The following is a 13,054-nucleotide window of genomic DNA, read 5'->3' on the forward strand; positions in this document are numbered from 1 at the left end:
ATTTATTTGACAGAGAGAGCCCACGAGTAGGCAGAGAGGCAGGCAGAGAGAGAGAGAGAGGAGGAAGCAGGCTCCTGCTGAGCAGAGAGCCCAATGCGGGACTCGTCCCAGGACCCCGAGATCAGGACCTGAGCCGAAGGCAGCGGCTTAACCCACTGAGCCACCCAGGCACCCGGTTCTATACATTTCTTAAAGTTTAATGTTTTGATAGGGTCATCACTTGATATTTAATCATATCTATTCTGAGTTTTTGTCATTTGTAATTGTTTTAATTCTCTTGTAAGATGAATTCCGCCTTAAAGGAAATTCGTATGGGAGACTTTCAGGACAAGTAGAGGTCTTTGATATGTTAAAATCCTGGAACTGAAATGAGTAAGAACTTCCAGAAGTAAAAGCTACATTTGGACTAAACCAGAATTAGCAACATGGGACTGAATGAACTAAAAGATTGTAATGTTGTGTCTCTTAATATTTCACCTTATTTTAAACATTACTGGTTATGTAATATTTGCTCTTCCAGACTAAGAACACTTTTTCTTAAGTTATCTGTAACTTACAGAGATGTAAAAGTATTCATTTGTAAACACATTAAGGCATTCAACTCTTTCTATCTGAACCATCTGAAACTCAAGATCTCAGCTAGTATCCTTTCTTCCATAGCAATCAGTCATTTGCATAAGTTCAATAAGAATCTGTTCTCCTTTTAACAGGACACCACTGGAAACACTGGTTATTTTACCAAGGCTTTGACTGGAATGTCATATTTGAAAAAGACTCAGATATGACCAGACAGCTTAAAGGAACTAAGGTTGACTTTATAAAACCTGGAGCCACAAAGCCCTTTGGAACTTCTGGCCTGATACCTTGCTTACAGAGTTCCCAGCAGCCTCAGCAGGTGAGTAAAGAATGTCACTTCCTGGGGGTGCATGACCTCAGGAAGAATTCGCCTAAATTGACAGGTATTACAGGCATGTCTGATGGCAACTACATGGCTTGGCTTCTGGCCTGGAGAGGCTACTAAAAGTTCAACCTAGAAATTCCTAATAAGAAGTTCCAGCAAAGCAGATTCTAAAAGATCTATATGATCACTCACTGTTATTGCTGAGCTTATGTAAATAATAAGGCCAAGTTTGTTAAAACTGGAGTTGTTTTTCAAATAAATTTGTCCTGATTTGGCTATCTCTGGAAATGAGGGTTATTTTAGAGAGAAAAATTGTGTTTTAATAACACACATTTATGGATGTTAAATTCTATATTTGGTTGTCTTTAAATGTTTGTTTACCTAAGCTAGACAACTTGAGGTAAACTTCAGAGAAGTTGCACAATAGCTCATTTAGATGATCTTGCTTTTGACAGTCAGTCAGCCCCTGATATAAGAAGGGAACTTCATAAAATTGAAGAATTTGAAGGGAAGAATCTGACTGAGTTAGTGGAAATAGCTGCTGAGGACTATGAGTCATGCTTGCGGGGGATGAGAGCTCTCTTACAGACTCTGCAGGAAAAAGGATATCAGGTGTCAGCAAAGAAAGGACAGGTTTGGGGGCGCCTGGGTGGCTCAGTGGGTTAAGGCCTCTGCCTTCGGCTCGGGTCATGATCCCAGGGTCCTGGAATCGACCCCGCATCGGGCTCTCTGCTCGGCAGGGAGCCTGCTTCCTCCTCTCTCTCTCTCTCTGCCTGCCTCTCTGACTACTTGTGAACTCTCTGTCAAATAAATAAAATTTTAAAAAAAAGAAAGAAAGCACAGGTTTGTCAGAGCCATGCCACTTATTTAGGCTTTGATCTCCACGAGGGAGTTTCTTGGGACAGTGGGCTACTGTACGCTGTGGATACCTCAGTTCGCGGAGATGGCCTGACCTCTCTATGAACTGACTAAGCGAGAACTCACTATGGTAGAGTGGATAGCTGAGGCAGAAGGAGCATTTCGGGAATTACAAACAGCCTTGCTGAGTGCCCCAGCATTGGCCATCCCAGATGTTACCAAGCCCTTCCACTTGTATGAAGATGAAAAGGCAGGGGCGGCCAAAAGAGTTTTGACTCAGACTCTGGGGCCTTGGCAAAGGCCAGTAGCCTATCTTAGCAAGAAACTAGATCCAGTAGTGGCTGGGTTCCCCATTGCATCCACATAATTGCTGTCACGGCCCTCCTGGTCAAGGATGCAAGTATATTTACAGAAATGTACTAAATTAGACTATAAAGGGGATTGGGCTAAGACTAGGACAGGAAATTTAATTCTTTCCCGAAGACTAGGAAGAAATTAGTAAGCCAAATACATCAGGGCACTCATCTGGGAACACACAAGCTTAAGGAGCTTATGGGCAAACAGTTTCAGGTTTCTAAATTAGGGCATATGGTTCAGGATATGGTTGATAGATATGCTCAATGTCAGGCAATAAATGCGGGAGAAACCAGAATGGGAAGAGGGAAAAGAGAAAGAGGTAAGGAACCAGGAATTTATTGGGAAATAGATTTTATAGAGATGAAACCGGGAAAATATGGACACAAATATATGTTAGTTTTTGAGGATACCTTTTCAGGCTGGGTAGAGACTTTTCCCGCCAAACATGAGATAGCAGGAGTGGTAGCCAAAAAGCTACTAGAAGTTTGGGTTACCTCTCATGATTGGGTCAGCCCTGCATTTGTGAGTTCAGCCTCACAGGCATTGGCCAAGGCCATGGGCACTAATTGGAAACTACATTGTGCCTACCAGCCCCAGAGCTCCAAGCAAGTAGAGAGAATGAACTGGACTCTTAAAAAAACCTTGACAAAGCTAATTCTGGAGACTGGCGGTGGGTTGGTGGATCTCCTTCCTTTCGCTCTCCTCAGGGCACAATGTACACCCTACTTAAACAAGGTGACCCCATTTGAAATAACATTTGGGAGACCCACCCACCTGCCCCGCTCTGCACTCAGCTACAAGAGGTTGCCCTAGCAGAAATGACTTATCAGTCTGTACTCTAGTCACTACAGGCATTAAAGACGGTCTAGCCCACGAAGGGATCCAAACTGCCCACATAGAGATGGAGACAGAGGTGGAACCATGTCCTTACCAACTCGGAGACTTAGTTTGGATACGCCGCCACCTAGTGGGAAACTTGGAGCCTCGCTGGAAGGGACCATTTACTGTCATCCTGACCACCCCCATGGCAATAAAAGTAGAAGGCATCACGGCCTGGATTCACGTGGGTCACATCAACTGAGCCAAGGACGAGGACGCCCCCCAGAGATGGATGCCACTGCTGATGGACCCCACCGATTGTGGACTAAAGCTAAGACTCAGAAACAATGAGTTCATTGAGTTCACTGTTGCTCCTATTGTTAAAGTATAGGTGGGAAATATAGAAAATTAGGGCTTGACATGCTATTTCTAAAAAACGGTGGGCTCTGCATAGTTCTAGGAGAGGAATGCTGTTTCTGGGTAAATCACACTGGAGTCATTAAAAACCGTCCGGCAGCCATTAAAAAGAGGACATAGAACTGGCTGAAAAGTCAAGGATTTGACTAATCTCCAAAGAAAGGGGTGGAATATAAGGGCCTATTTAGCCAGAGCAATTCCATCCAGTTAAATAGTGATTTTGTTGTTTATGTAGTAAACTTAAAATGACCCTGCCCCCTCCTCAGGGAACTTACTTAAAAGCAAGTCCAGGAAACCAGTCCCAGGTAAAAAAGCCCAAATACAAGGGCAGGTCAGGCCAGGTGGAGACATCCAATCAGTGGAACCCACATACTGTCTCCCTAGCTACCAAGGAGTGTGGGTCCGCCTTTTGGGCGCCAATTCTGATCAAGGTGATAGGCTAGTTCAGATATCTACTAGGCTAAATTGTAATTCAATTGGCCACCTGTGTGTGACCTAGCATGACTATGCAGCTTTCTCTGTGTGTTACCATCTCATTGGCCACCTGTGTGTGGCCAGGCCCAACCACATGGCCTTTGCTCTATAAAAGTTAGTCTGTAAGGCAGGGAGGGGTCGCCCTCTCTGTAAGAGGTGGCCCCGACTGGTCGGTTTGACAGTCGGTTTGATTCTCGATGCTTGGTACGAAATAAAGCTTTGCTTGGCCTTTGCTTTGTATCAGTCTTGCTCCTTTGATCACAGACACATTATTGGGGGACCTAACATTGGAATGGAATCAGAGGTATCAATATGAACTCACAGTTTTAATAGATAGGTAGATATGTCTTTTCTCATTCAGTCTGCTGAGAATGACTAGAAACAATGATGCAGCTTATTAGAATGAGAAGATTTAGTGCCCAGATCTTTTTTTAAATACTATTTCTCACTAAAAGTAATCAGAAGACTATGGGGAAAAAATGGCTGCTTTTAAGTCTGGAATAATGAAAGAATATTATGAGGCTCGAATAGCTTGTTGCACCATAAAGTAAGAAAATGCTTGATAAATGGAGACAAGATGTGCTAAAGAGACACAGGAGCCAGACTGAAGGGGTTCCTCCTGGCCAATTCTGGGACAATCTGCATATTAAAAAGGTATATATAAATTACTATAACCAACTGAATAAATCAGAATCCATGAGTCCACGTTGATTTAAATAATGAAACAAGTAGGAGAGAAAGGAAACTTCTTAATAGTGAAATGTCAACTCATAGAAAAAGAAATGCTGGAGTTAGAAAACTACCAGTAGATGTTTAAAACTAGTAGGTAAAAGTTTGATAAGCAAAGAATATATACATGACCTCAAAATCACTCCCCACAAATTGCTGATTATTTATAAAGGGAAAAAAAAAAACTTCATTGTGGAGAAAGCTGGAGGATAGATTGTACCTTACCAAGTCATCAAAACTACATCATATGCCTCCTAATAACATGCACTGGAAAGGATACAACCTCTGTTTAGTGATATTCCTACAAAAATGCATAACTTAAATGTAATTAGGTGGAAACATCAAGCAATCTCTAACTGAGGAGCATTCTGTAAAATAACTGGCCTATACTTTCCAAATTTTCAAAATCAAGGAATACAAAGTATTTAAAATCGTTCCAAATTAAAGATGACTAAATAGATATAAACTAAATGTAATATGTGCTTCTGAATTTGACCCCGAATTAGACAAAAAAAATTAGCTACAAAACACATGATTAAAGCAACTACCCAAATTTGAATATGAACTTCTAAGTAGACAAAAGTAATGTATCAGTGTTAAATTTCCTGACTTTGATTAACTGGACCTTGGTATATGCAAGAGAATACTCTATTGTTCTTAAGAAATACACACTGAAGTATATATGACTAAAGGGGCATAATATCTCCAATTCTCAAATTGCTCAGAAGAAATATATATATACATAATGTTATTATATATCATAATATACTGTCTGTTATAAATTAGGTATCTATATAGAGCTATATATGTATATATATAAATATAGATTTAGAGATATCAAGAATGAAAAAGTAAATAAGGCAAAAAATGTGCATCTTTGTAAAAAATTTATTCTGGTGAAATGGTATATGGGAAGTCACTACACCATGCTTGAAATTTTTCATCTCCACACCAAGTAGTTACAACCAAAGGGTTAGGAATTGAACCTATGTAATCATAAGGAATGTCATCTAATTGCTCAAACAAGAAAAAGAAAAATACTCAAAATTTTAAAAAGCTGGATTTAAAAAGTTATTTCCCTATCAGTCTTAGTAAATTCAATGATGGTATGAAAACATAACATTCCTCTGCCCCAAGCAGATGTCCCTTGCAGGCCTCCCATTTAATTTTGTATTCTAGGCCTTTATAAGTCATCTCTAAATGCTATAAATTAAATTATTTACCCCCAGTGTGGAATGTCAGCCATAATGAAAGTATCAATTTTAGTATTCAGCAACAGTAGCTTGTAGTTTTTGTTTTCTCATGAACCTGGTACTTTCAAAATAGATTTGGAAAGAATTTCCATTTAGAAAGGAATACAAAGCATTTCAAAGAGCAGTGAAGACTTGCCAAGTGGGAATTTTGGCTTTTTCTTTTTTATTGAGAGAGGAAAAGAAAGAGAGAAGAGGAAGGGGGAAGGAGGGAGGGATGAAGGGAGGGAAGAAAGGGAAAAATAAAAATAAAGGAAAAGATATTTTTAAACTATTTATTTATTTATTTTAGAGAGAGAGAGAGAGAGAGAGAGCATAAGTTGGGGGAGGAGCAGAAGGAGAAGCAGACTCCACACTGAGCAGAGAACCATGCAGGACTCAATCCCAGGACCCTGGGATCGTGACCTGAGCTGAAAGCAAACACTTATTAGCCCACTGAGCTACCAGGCACCCTGGAAAAGAGATACTTTTTTTTTTAAATGAAACCTGTCACCAGTGGTGCTTAAGGAATAAGGTATATTTTTTAAAAAGGATCTAATATGTACATGAGAATGGTAGAAATGCACCTAGTGCTCATATAAGATAGGAACCTTATCAGCACTGTATCTTATCTTCCTGCAAACAAAAACAAAAAGCCCCTTTGACGCCCATATCTTTCCTCAGCTATTCCTCAATTTCTCTTTCATAGCAAAATTTCTCAAAAGGGTTGTTTACACTCATTTTCTTCCTTTTCTCATTTCTTAGTCTGTCTTCTACTTGTTCTTGTTAGGCTTTTGTCCCTACCATCACATTAAAAATAACTTTTGTTAAGGTGTCCATATGACCTATATGTTACCATACATAATGATTTATTCCTAGTCCTAAACTGATTCAAAGTCTCAGCAATATTTGCCATTCATGATAATTCCATCAACTCGAAACAGTACCTTCTCCTGGCTTCTACAACATCCATACTCATTGGCCCCTCTTTCTCACTGTCTTTTGGGGACTCATCTACTTAGTCTGCAAATGTTGAATGTCTTTATACCTCAGGTGAATGTTTATGAATATGTATATATATTTTTCTTCCTTAGCTAAGATGAATGCCTAGGTGCTACTTATATAGTGACCACCCTTGAAATTATATCTCCAGTACTGAATTCTCCCCAAACTCATGACTCATATATCCAATTACATATTTTACTTCAGCATTTAAATATCTAAAAGATATTTTCAATTTATCACATCACAAAGTGAACACTTCAATTTCCAGCGCTAAGTCTCCAACTTTCTCTCTCCCACTCCCAGTTTTCACCATTTTAGTAAATGGTATCTCTATCCTACCCCATTGATTAAGCAAGAAATCTGAGAGTCATCCCTTAATACCCTCTTTTCCTTCATTCCTCATAGTCAATCCTTTAACAAGTTCTATTTTCCCTACAAATTATATCCTAAATCTATGTACTTCTCTCCATGACAACTGCCATCAGTCTAATCAAATATCATTTTCTTTTATTTTACAGCAGTGTTTGATTTATTTATAAATGCACACATTAGTGTTTTATTATTGATAATATCTGAAACAAACAATTTATCAAAAAGCAAATATCCAAGATTTAGTAAGGGCAACTGCCATTTCCAGAGCACTTCCTTAATAGGGATTACAAGCTTTCCTGGTCCTGTCTGCCTTAGAAGGGGGACAATAGCTACCACTCCCATGTAATACATCATAAAGCTGAGACGCAAGGGAGGGAGAGTAGCAGCATAGGGTCCTCCTTCAGGAGGTGGTGTCACTATCATGCTGGGCACATAAAAGTTTTTGCTGTAGACCTTCAGAATGAGCTTCCAAGTAAGTGGGGACAACCCATTAACTGAAGAGTCACTTAATTTACATAGTTCTTTGAACAAAAATTCTTTGCCAAATGTGAGAGAAGCCATGTTATTTAGTATATGCAAACAAGTCAACTCTTAATCATCCCACCATTAATTAAACTTCAAAAATAAAATATTACCTAGCATTACTGAGGTGATAACTGATATCATGGAACTGTTTAAGTTGCTTCCATATAAGGTCTGGGATGCAAAATGGATGTCCACCGATCACCAAATATGCATGGTCAGGTAGGAATTGGTTCCAAAGGTGCTGTGAGACTATCTTATTATCTGAAAATGTTCCCTTCATTTCATTAAAGACAACTCCTTTAAAGATCAAGGGTATCTGGAAGTCCCTCAGGTTCTCATGTTCTAGTCACCATCCTTCCTGCCAGAAGTCTAGTTGCTGCAAGCATGGGGGAAAGGCTGCATGTAAATACAGAGGAGACTCAGAAGTCCTTGAGATTTTGTGTGGAAAATGGATACAGAGTATAATACATAAGCTTTCATAAAATTAGACAGTGACATATTTAATATTTTGAGGAAACGATCTCTACATGGGTACTTCTGAGAGCCACACAGGACTGAATGCTCCAGAATGTGTGGAACCAGTACTGTCTGTGGGAGTGGTGCAAAACTGCACACTGAACAAGATATTTGTATCTTCACTGGTTAAGTGTAAGTATTTCACTCCTGTGCTGCCATGGGTAAGCTTCACTGCAATTAGGGACTGCTCAGCAACAGACGTCACCTGGTTCATTATGAACCCGTGGATCCTCTCTCCAACCTCATGCTCCAGTGCCCTCTCATAAGCTATGGTACCCACCCCTCTTCCTCCATGCTCTGAGCCTGGAATGGCTGCTCAGCTGCCTCAGGAAGCCTAACACGCTCTCACCACAGCAGCACATGGCTTATGACTGTCCTCTATTATCATCTCTTGAAGATACTATTATAATAGCTTCCTAGTCAGTCTCCCTGACTCCATCCTTACCATCCATTCTCTAAGGGCAGCCAGAGTGATCATTTTAAAGTAGAAGGCAGATCATGCCACAGCCCTGCTTAAAGTTTTCCAGTGGCTTCCCATTATGCTTAGAATGACATTCTAACTCCCTACCCTACTGAAAAGGTTCCATATGATTTAATCCTTGATTATTTCTCTATTTTCTCCCATCTGGGCTGCTAGAACAAAATACCATAGACTGAATGACTTAAATAAGAGAAATTTATTTCTCACATTTTTGGAGGCTAGGAATTAAAAAAAAAAAAGGCACAAACAGATTCAGTGTCTAATGAGGGCCCACTTCTTAGTACATAGGCATCTGGTTCTCTTATAAGAATGCCGATCCCATTCATGAGGGCTCCACCCTCATAACCTAGCTACTTCCCAAATGCTTCACCTCCAAATATCATCATATTGGGCATTAAGTATTAACATATAAATGGGGGGCATAAACATTAAGTCCATAGCACTCTCTGACCTCACGTCCTACTACTTAACCTCTTGCTCTCTATGGTCCAGACATACTGGTATGCATTTTGTTTTTGCAAAGAGCAAAGTACATTCTGATCTCAGGGCTTTCACATACCAGTTTCATCTGTCTGGTAAGGTTCCCCTGCCCCCCAGATCTCTCATTTTTATACAGACTTCTGATCAAATGTTACCTCCCCAGAAAGACCTTTCCTGTCATTCTTCTTCCCTTTGCCCTATTTTATTTTTATTTTAGCATTTATTACTATCTTACTATATCACATTCTATTTGTTTATTGTTTGTCTCCATTGTCATAATATCAGGTCCATGAAAGTATATAGTTTTGTTCAATGCTGTATCCCCAGTAAGGACCTAATAAATAGTTGTTGGGTGAATGAAATTCATATAGTAAATAATCTAGGGTTAAATGTTAGAAAAGATCTTAAGTTAACTAGACTAGCCCCATATTTTTATAGGATCAGTACCTTAAGCCAAAAGAACCAGAGAAATCAAATGGCATAATAAAGGTGACAGAATTTTCTGGTGACAGAGCCAAAACTAGTGTTGAAGTCTTTTGATTCCTATCTTAATATTCTTTCCTTTGGTCAATTCTGCCTCATGTTGTTAGTGACACTAAGAAAAATATTGGGAAAATATTTCACTGAACTATACAAGGTCATTGTGCTTAAATTTAAAAAAAAATATATATATATACTAAACTGTGGCATGGAATCAATTTTTTAAGAGGGAAAGAGAGCATACATGTGCAAGCAGGGTTGGGGGGAGGCAGAGAGAGAATCCCAAGCAGATTACACATCCAGTGTGGACGCGGATTCAGGGCTCAAACTCACAACCCTGAGCTCATGACCAGAACTGAAACCAAGAATCAAATACCTAACCAACTAAGCCACCTAGGCACTATATGAATTCAGTATTCCTATTTATTCAGCAGCTGTTTACTGATCACCTACTATATGCAAGGTATCACTTCCACTGCAAAGGCGAAAAAGAAGTGACTCTCACTTTCAAGTTTCTTTTTATTTACCTAGAAAAGGGAACAAAACAGATCAACATAATGCAAAACAAAATGTGATGAGTCTCACATGGGTGGCAAACAATACCATGTCGATCCAGAGGAGAAACTAATTATGCACAGCAAATTCAGGATTATAAAAGTCTTGATAGAAGAAATAGTATTTGCCATGGACCTTAAAGAACAAGAAGGACAAGTAAATGGGGGATGGCATGAACAAAAGTTATGGGGGGATAAAAGCACATGTATTCTGCAAAGAATAAGTAGCACAGTTAAGCTGATCCCTGTGGTCTCTGTTGTACTATGGTTATGAATAAAGTGAGAAAGATCACCTAGAGCAAGAATATGAAAGACACTATCTTACTAAACCAGGAATTTGGGTTTCATTTCATAGTGATCAGCCAGCAAATGCTGAATGAATATTAAATAAATGAAGGAACATATTTTCTTTTGGAAAAGGGGAATGATATAATGCAAGCAGTGCTTTAGAAAGATTGAAATGGCAGCTGGGTATACTATGGGTTGGTAGTGTGAGACTGAAGGCATACAGGTCAGTTTGAGTGGTACAAAACAGACTGGGCAAGAGATAAAGAAGTCCTGAACAGAAGAGTGGTGATAGGGCTTGTCAATCAATGTTCAAATTAATCATGCAGACTTTGACAATGACAATTTATGTGAGTGGGGAAAAAAAGATCTAATTCAGTGTTATTTTTTAGATCAGACAGTTTCAAACTTTTTCTCCCACAAACCATAGTAATAAATATATTTTATGTGATGACTTTAATACACATGTGTGCACACACATACACATATAATGGACATAAAATTTCACAAACACACAATCTTTTATCATCTGCAATGCTAGTCTATTCTTTTTTATATTTCAGTTAAAATACACCAACCACGATCTTCAACACTGATTTATAACCTATGAATGGGTCATAGTCCACAGTTTGAAAAATGCTCCCCCAGATTTAGTCCTAGTTACTTAGCTGTCGCTAACTCACATATACTCCAAGTCATGAGATTCACTTTACATCTGTCTACCCATTTACCAAGAATTAATTGGTTTGACATAAAACAAATAATTTAAAGCACAGAAGAATTATGTCTTTAGAAACCTATCTTTTTCAAATACTTTCATGTATTTCCAATTCTTTGTGTCTTCCTCAATTTCTTTCATGAGTACTTTCAAATACTTTCATGTAAAAAGATACCTAACCTCACATCAGACTACTTCAATAACCTCAGGTATAGTCATTCTGCCACCAAACTTACCTGCCAGAGAAATCCACTTAGACCTTCTATGGTTCTCTACTCCCTAGTCCAAAAAGCCTAAGCTATATATATGCTTTAACTTTTAAGGTCCTCCATACTTTATCTCCACCCAACTTCATTTTCTACAACTCCTCATGTTTAAGTTAGACTGACTAATCCCACAAACACATACTGTTTGTTCCTTCCTCAGTAGTATGCTCATTTTGTAGCCTCTGTCTTGAATGCCCTCCCCTTAATTCCCCTGATTCATATAACTGCCTATTCTAGCCCATCTACTTCTGAGTGTTTTATGCTAATTACTCTGCTTCACACTGAATCACTTCAACACACACACACACACACACACACACACACTCTCAACCACACAATATATAACTTTACCATAGAATATTTTCTAAGTATTTTAATTGTATTAGATGTATCTCCATAACCTGAGATAACGTGATTAATGGAAAGAGCACAAACTTTAGAGTCAAATGGACATAATTCACATCCTGAATCTGCCATTTATTTGTCATGTCTCCTTTGGCAAACTGCTTTGGCAAACTGCTTCTCTAAGCCTTAAACTACATATCCAGTAAGTACAAATAATAGCACCTACTTCAAAAATTTATTTTGAGCATTACATGAGATAACATGTGTAAAAGGCCTAGCAAAGTACCTTATAGGAGATCAATTACTATTTTTCCCTACACATTTCCCCTTGAAAACAGGTGCCACGTTTTATATAGCATCTAACAAAGGGTTGAGTATATAGTAGGCACTTACTAGAATGTGTACACTTGTTGATAAATTTACTCTTCTTCACTACCATTAGATCTAAACAAATAACAATTCTCCAGTCATTATAGGCAACTAAAAAATGAAGCAAGAAGGGCACCTGGGTGGCTCAACCAGTTAAGCATCTGCCTTCTGCTCCGGTCATGATCCCAGGGTCCTGGGATCAAGCCCCACATCAGGCTCCCTGATCAGTGGGGAGTTTGCTTCTCCTTCCCCCACTTCCCCTGCTCATGTTCTCTTTCTCTCTCTCAAATAAATAAAATCTTTTTTTAAAAAAAGGAATGAAGCAAGAAATAAAGGTAAACCATCTAATTTTTTTCATTTCACTTAATTTTGGTAAAAATTAGCAGTGGGATGCTCCCAAAGATGTTCTGAGAAATAAGTTCAGCAGATAGACATTGAAAAAGCAGTGCTTTCTCCTGACCACCTTTTATGTTGCTGTGACTCTTCCTCATAGTTTCCTTTGTTGTGTTCTCCTTTGCAGACTAAATTGCACCAAAGGATTCAAAACAGACCTGGTGATCTTTGTTAGACAATCTTCATATCTGTGTTGGATGAGAAGCCCCATCATATTAAAAAAAGATAGTGACTCTAATGAAGTCCTATTATTTCATGGAATAGTCTCATTTCTGAAATTACTCCAGTTATTACTTAGCTCAAGGTTGTTGATAGGAGTCTACAGCCATTTCCCTTTGCTTTGTCTCTGAGAAAGCAGGGCTCTGGTAAACAGAAAGTATAAGATCTTGAGGAACTTGTCCACTGACTGTAGGAAATGATGACAGATCCAGGAATAATGTGCCTCATTGTTTTCCACAAAGGACAGGTATAGGAAACAGCA

At 38.9% G+C, this 13,054-nt stretch overlaps 1 protein-coding gene across 1 annotated transcript in view; it reads right to left on the bottom strand.

Moving 5' to 3' along the window:
• The window catches only part of IL1RAPL2 (interleukin 1 receptor accessory protein like 2), a 617,445-nt gene that overhangs the window by 501,527 nt on the left and 102,864 nt on the right, over positions 1 to 13,054 (bottom strand). The gene's annotated exons all lie outside the window — the stretch shown is intronic.

The sequence above is a fragment of the Mustela putorius genome, unplaced genomic scaffold (assembly GCF_011764305.1).
Source record: "Mustela putorius furo isolate JIRA1106 unplaced genomic scaffold, ASM1176430v1.1 tig00003901_pilon_pilon_pilon, whole genome shotgun sequence".
Lineage (NCBI taxonomy): Eukaryota > Metazoa > Chordata > Mammalia > Carnivora > Mustelidae > Mustela > Mustela putorius.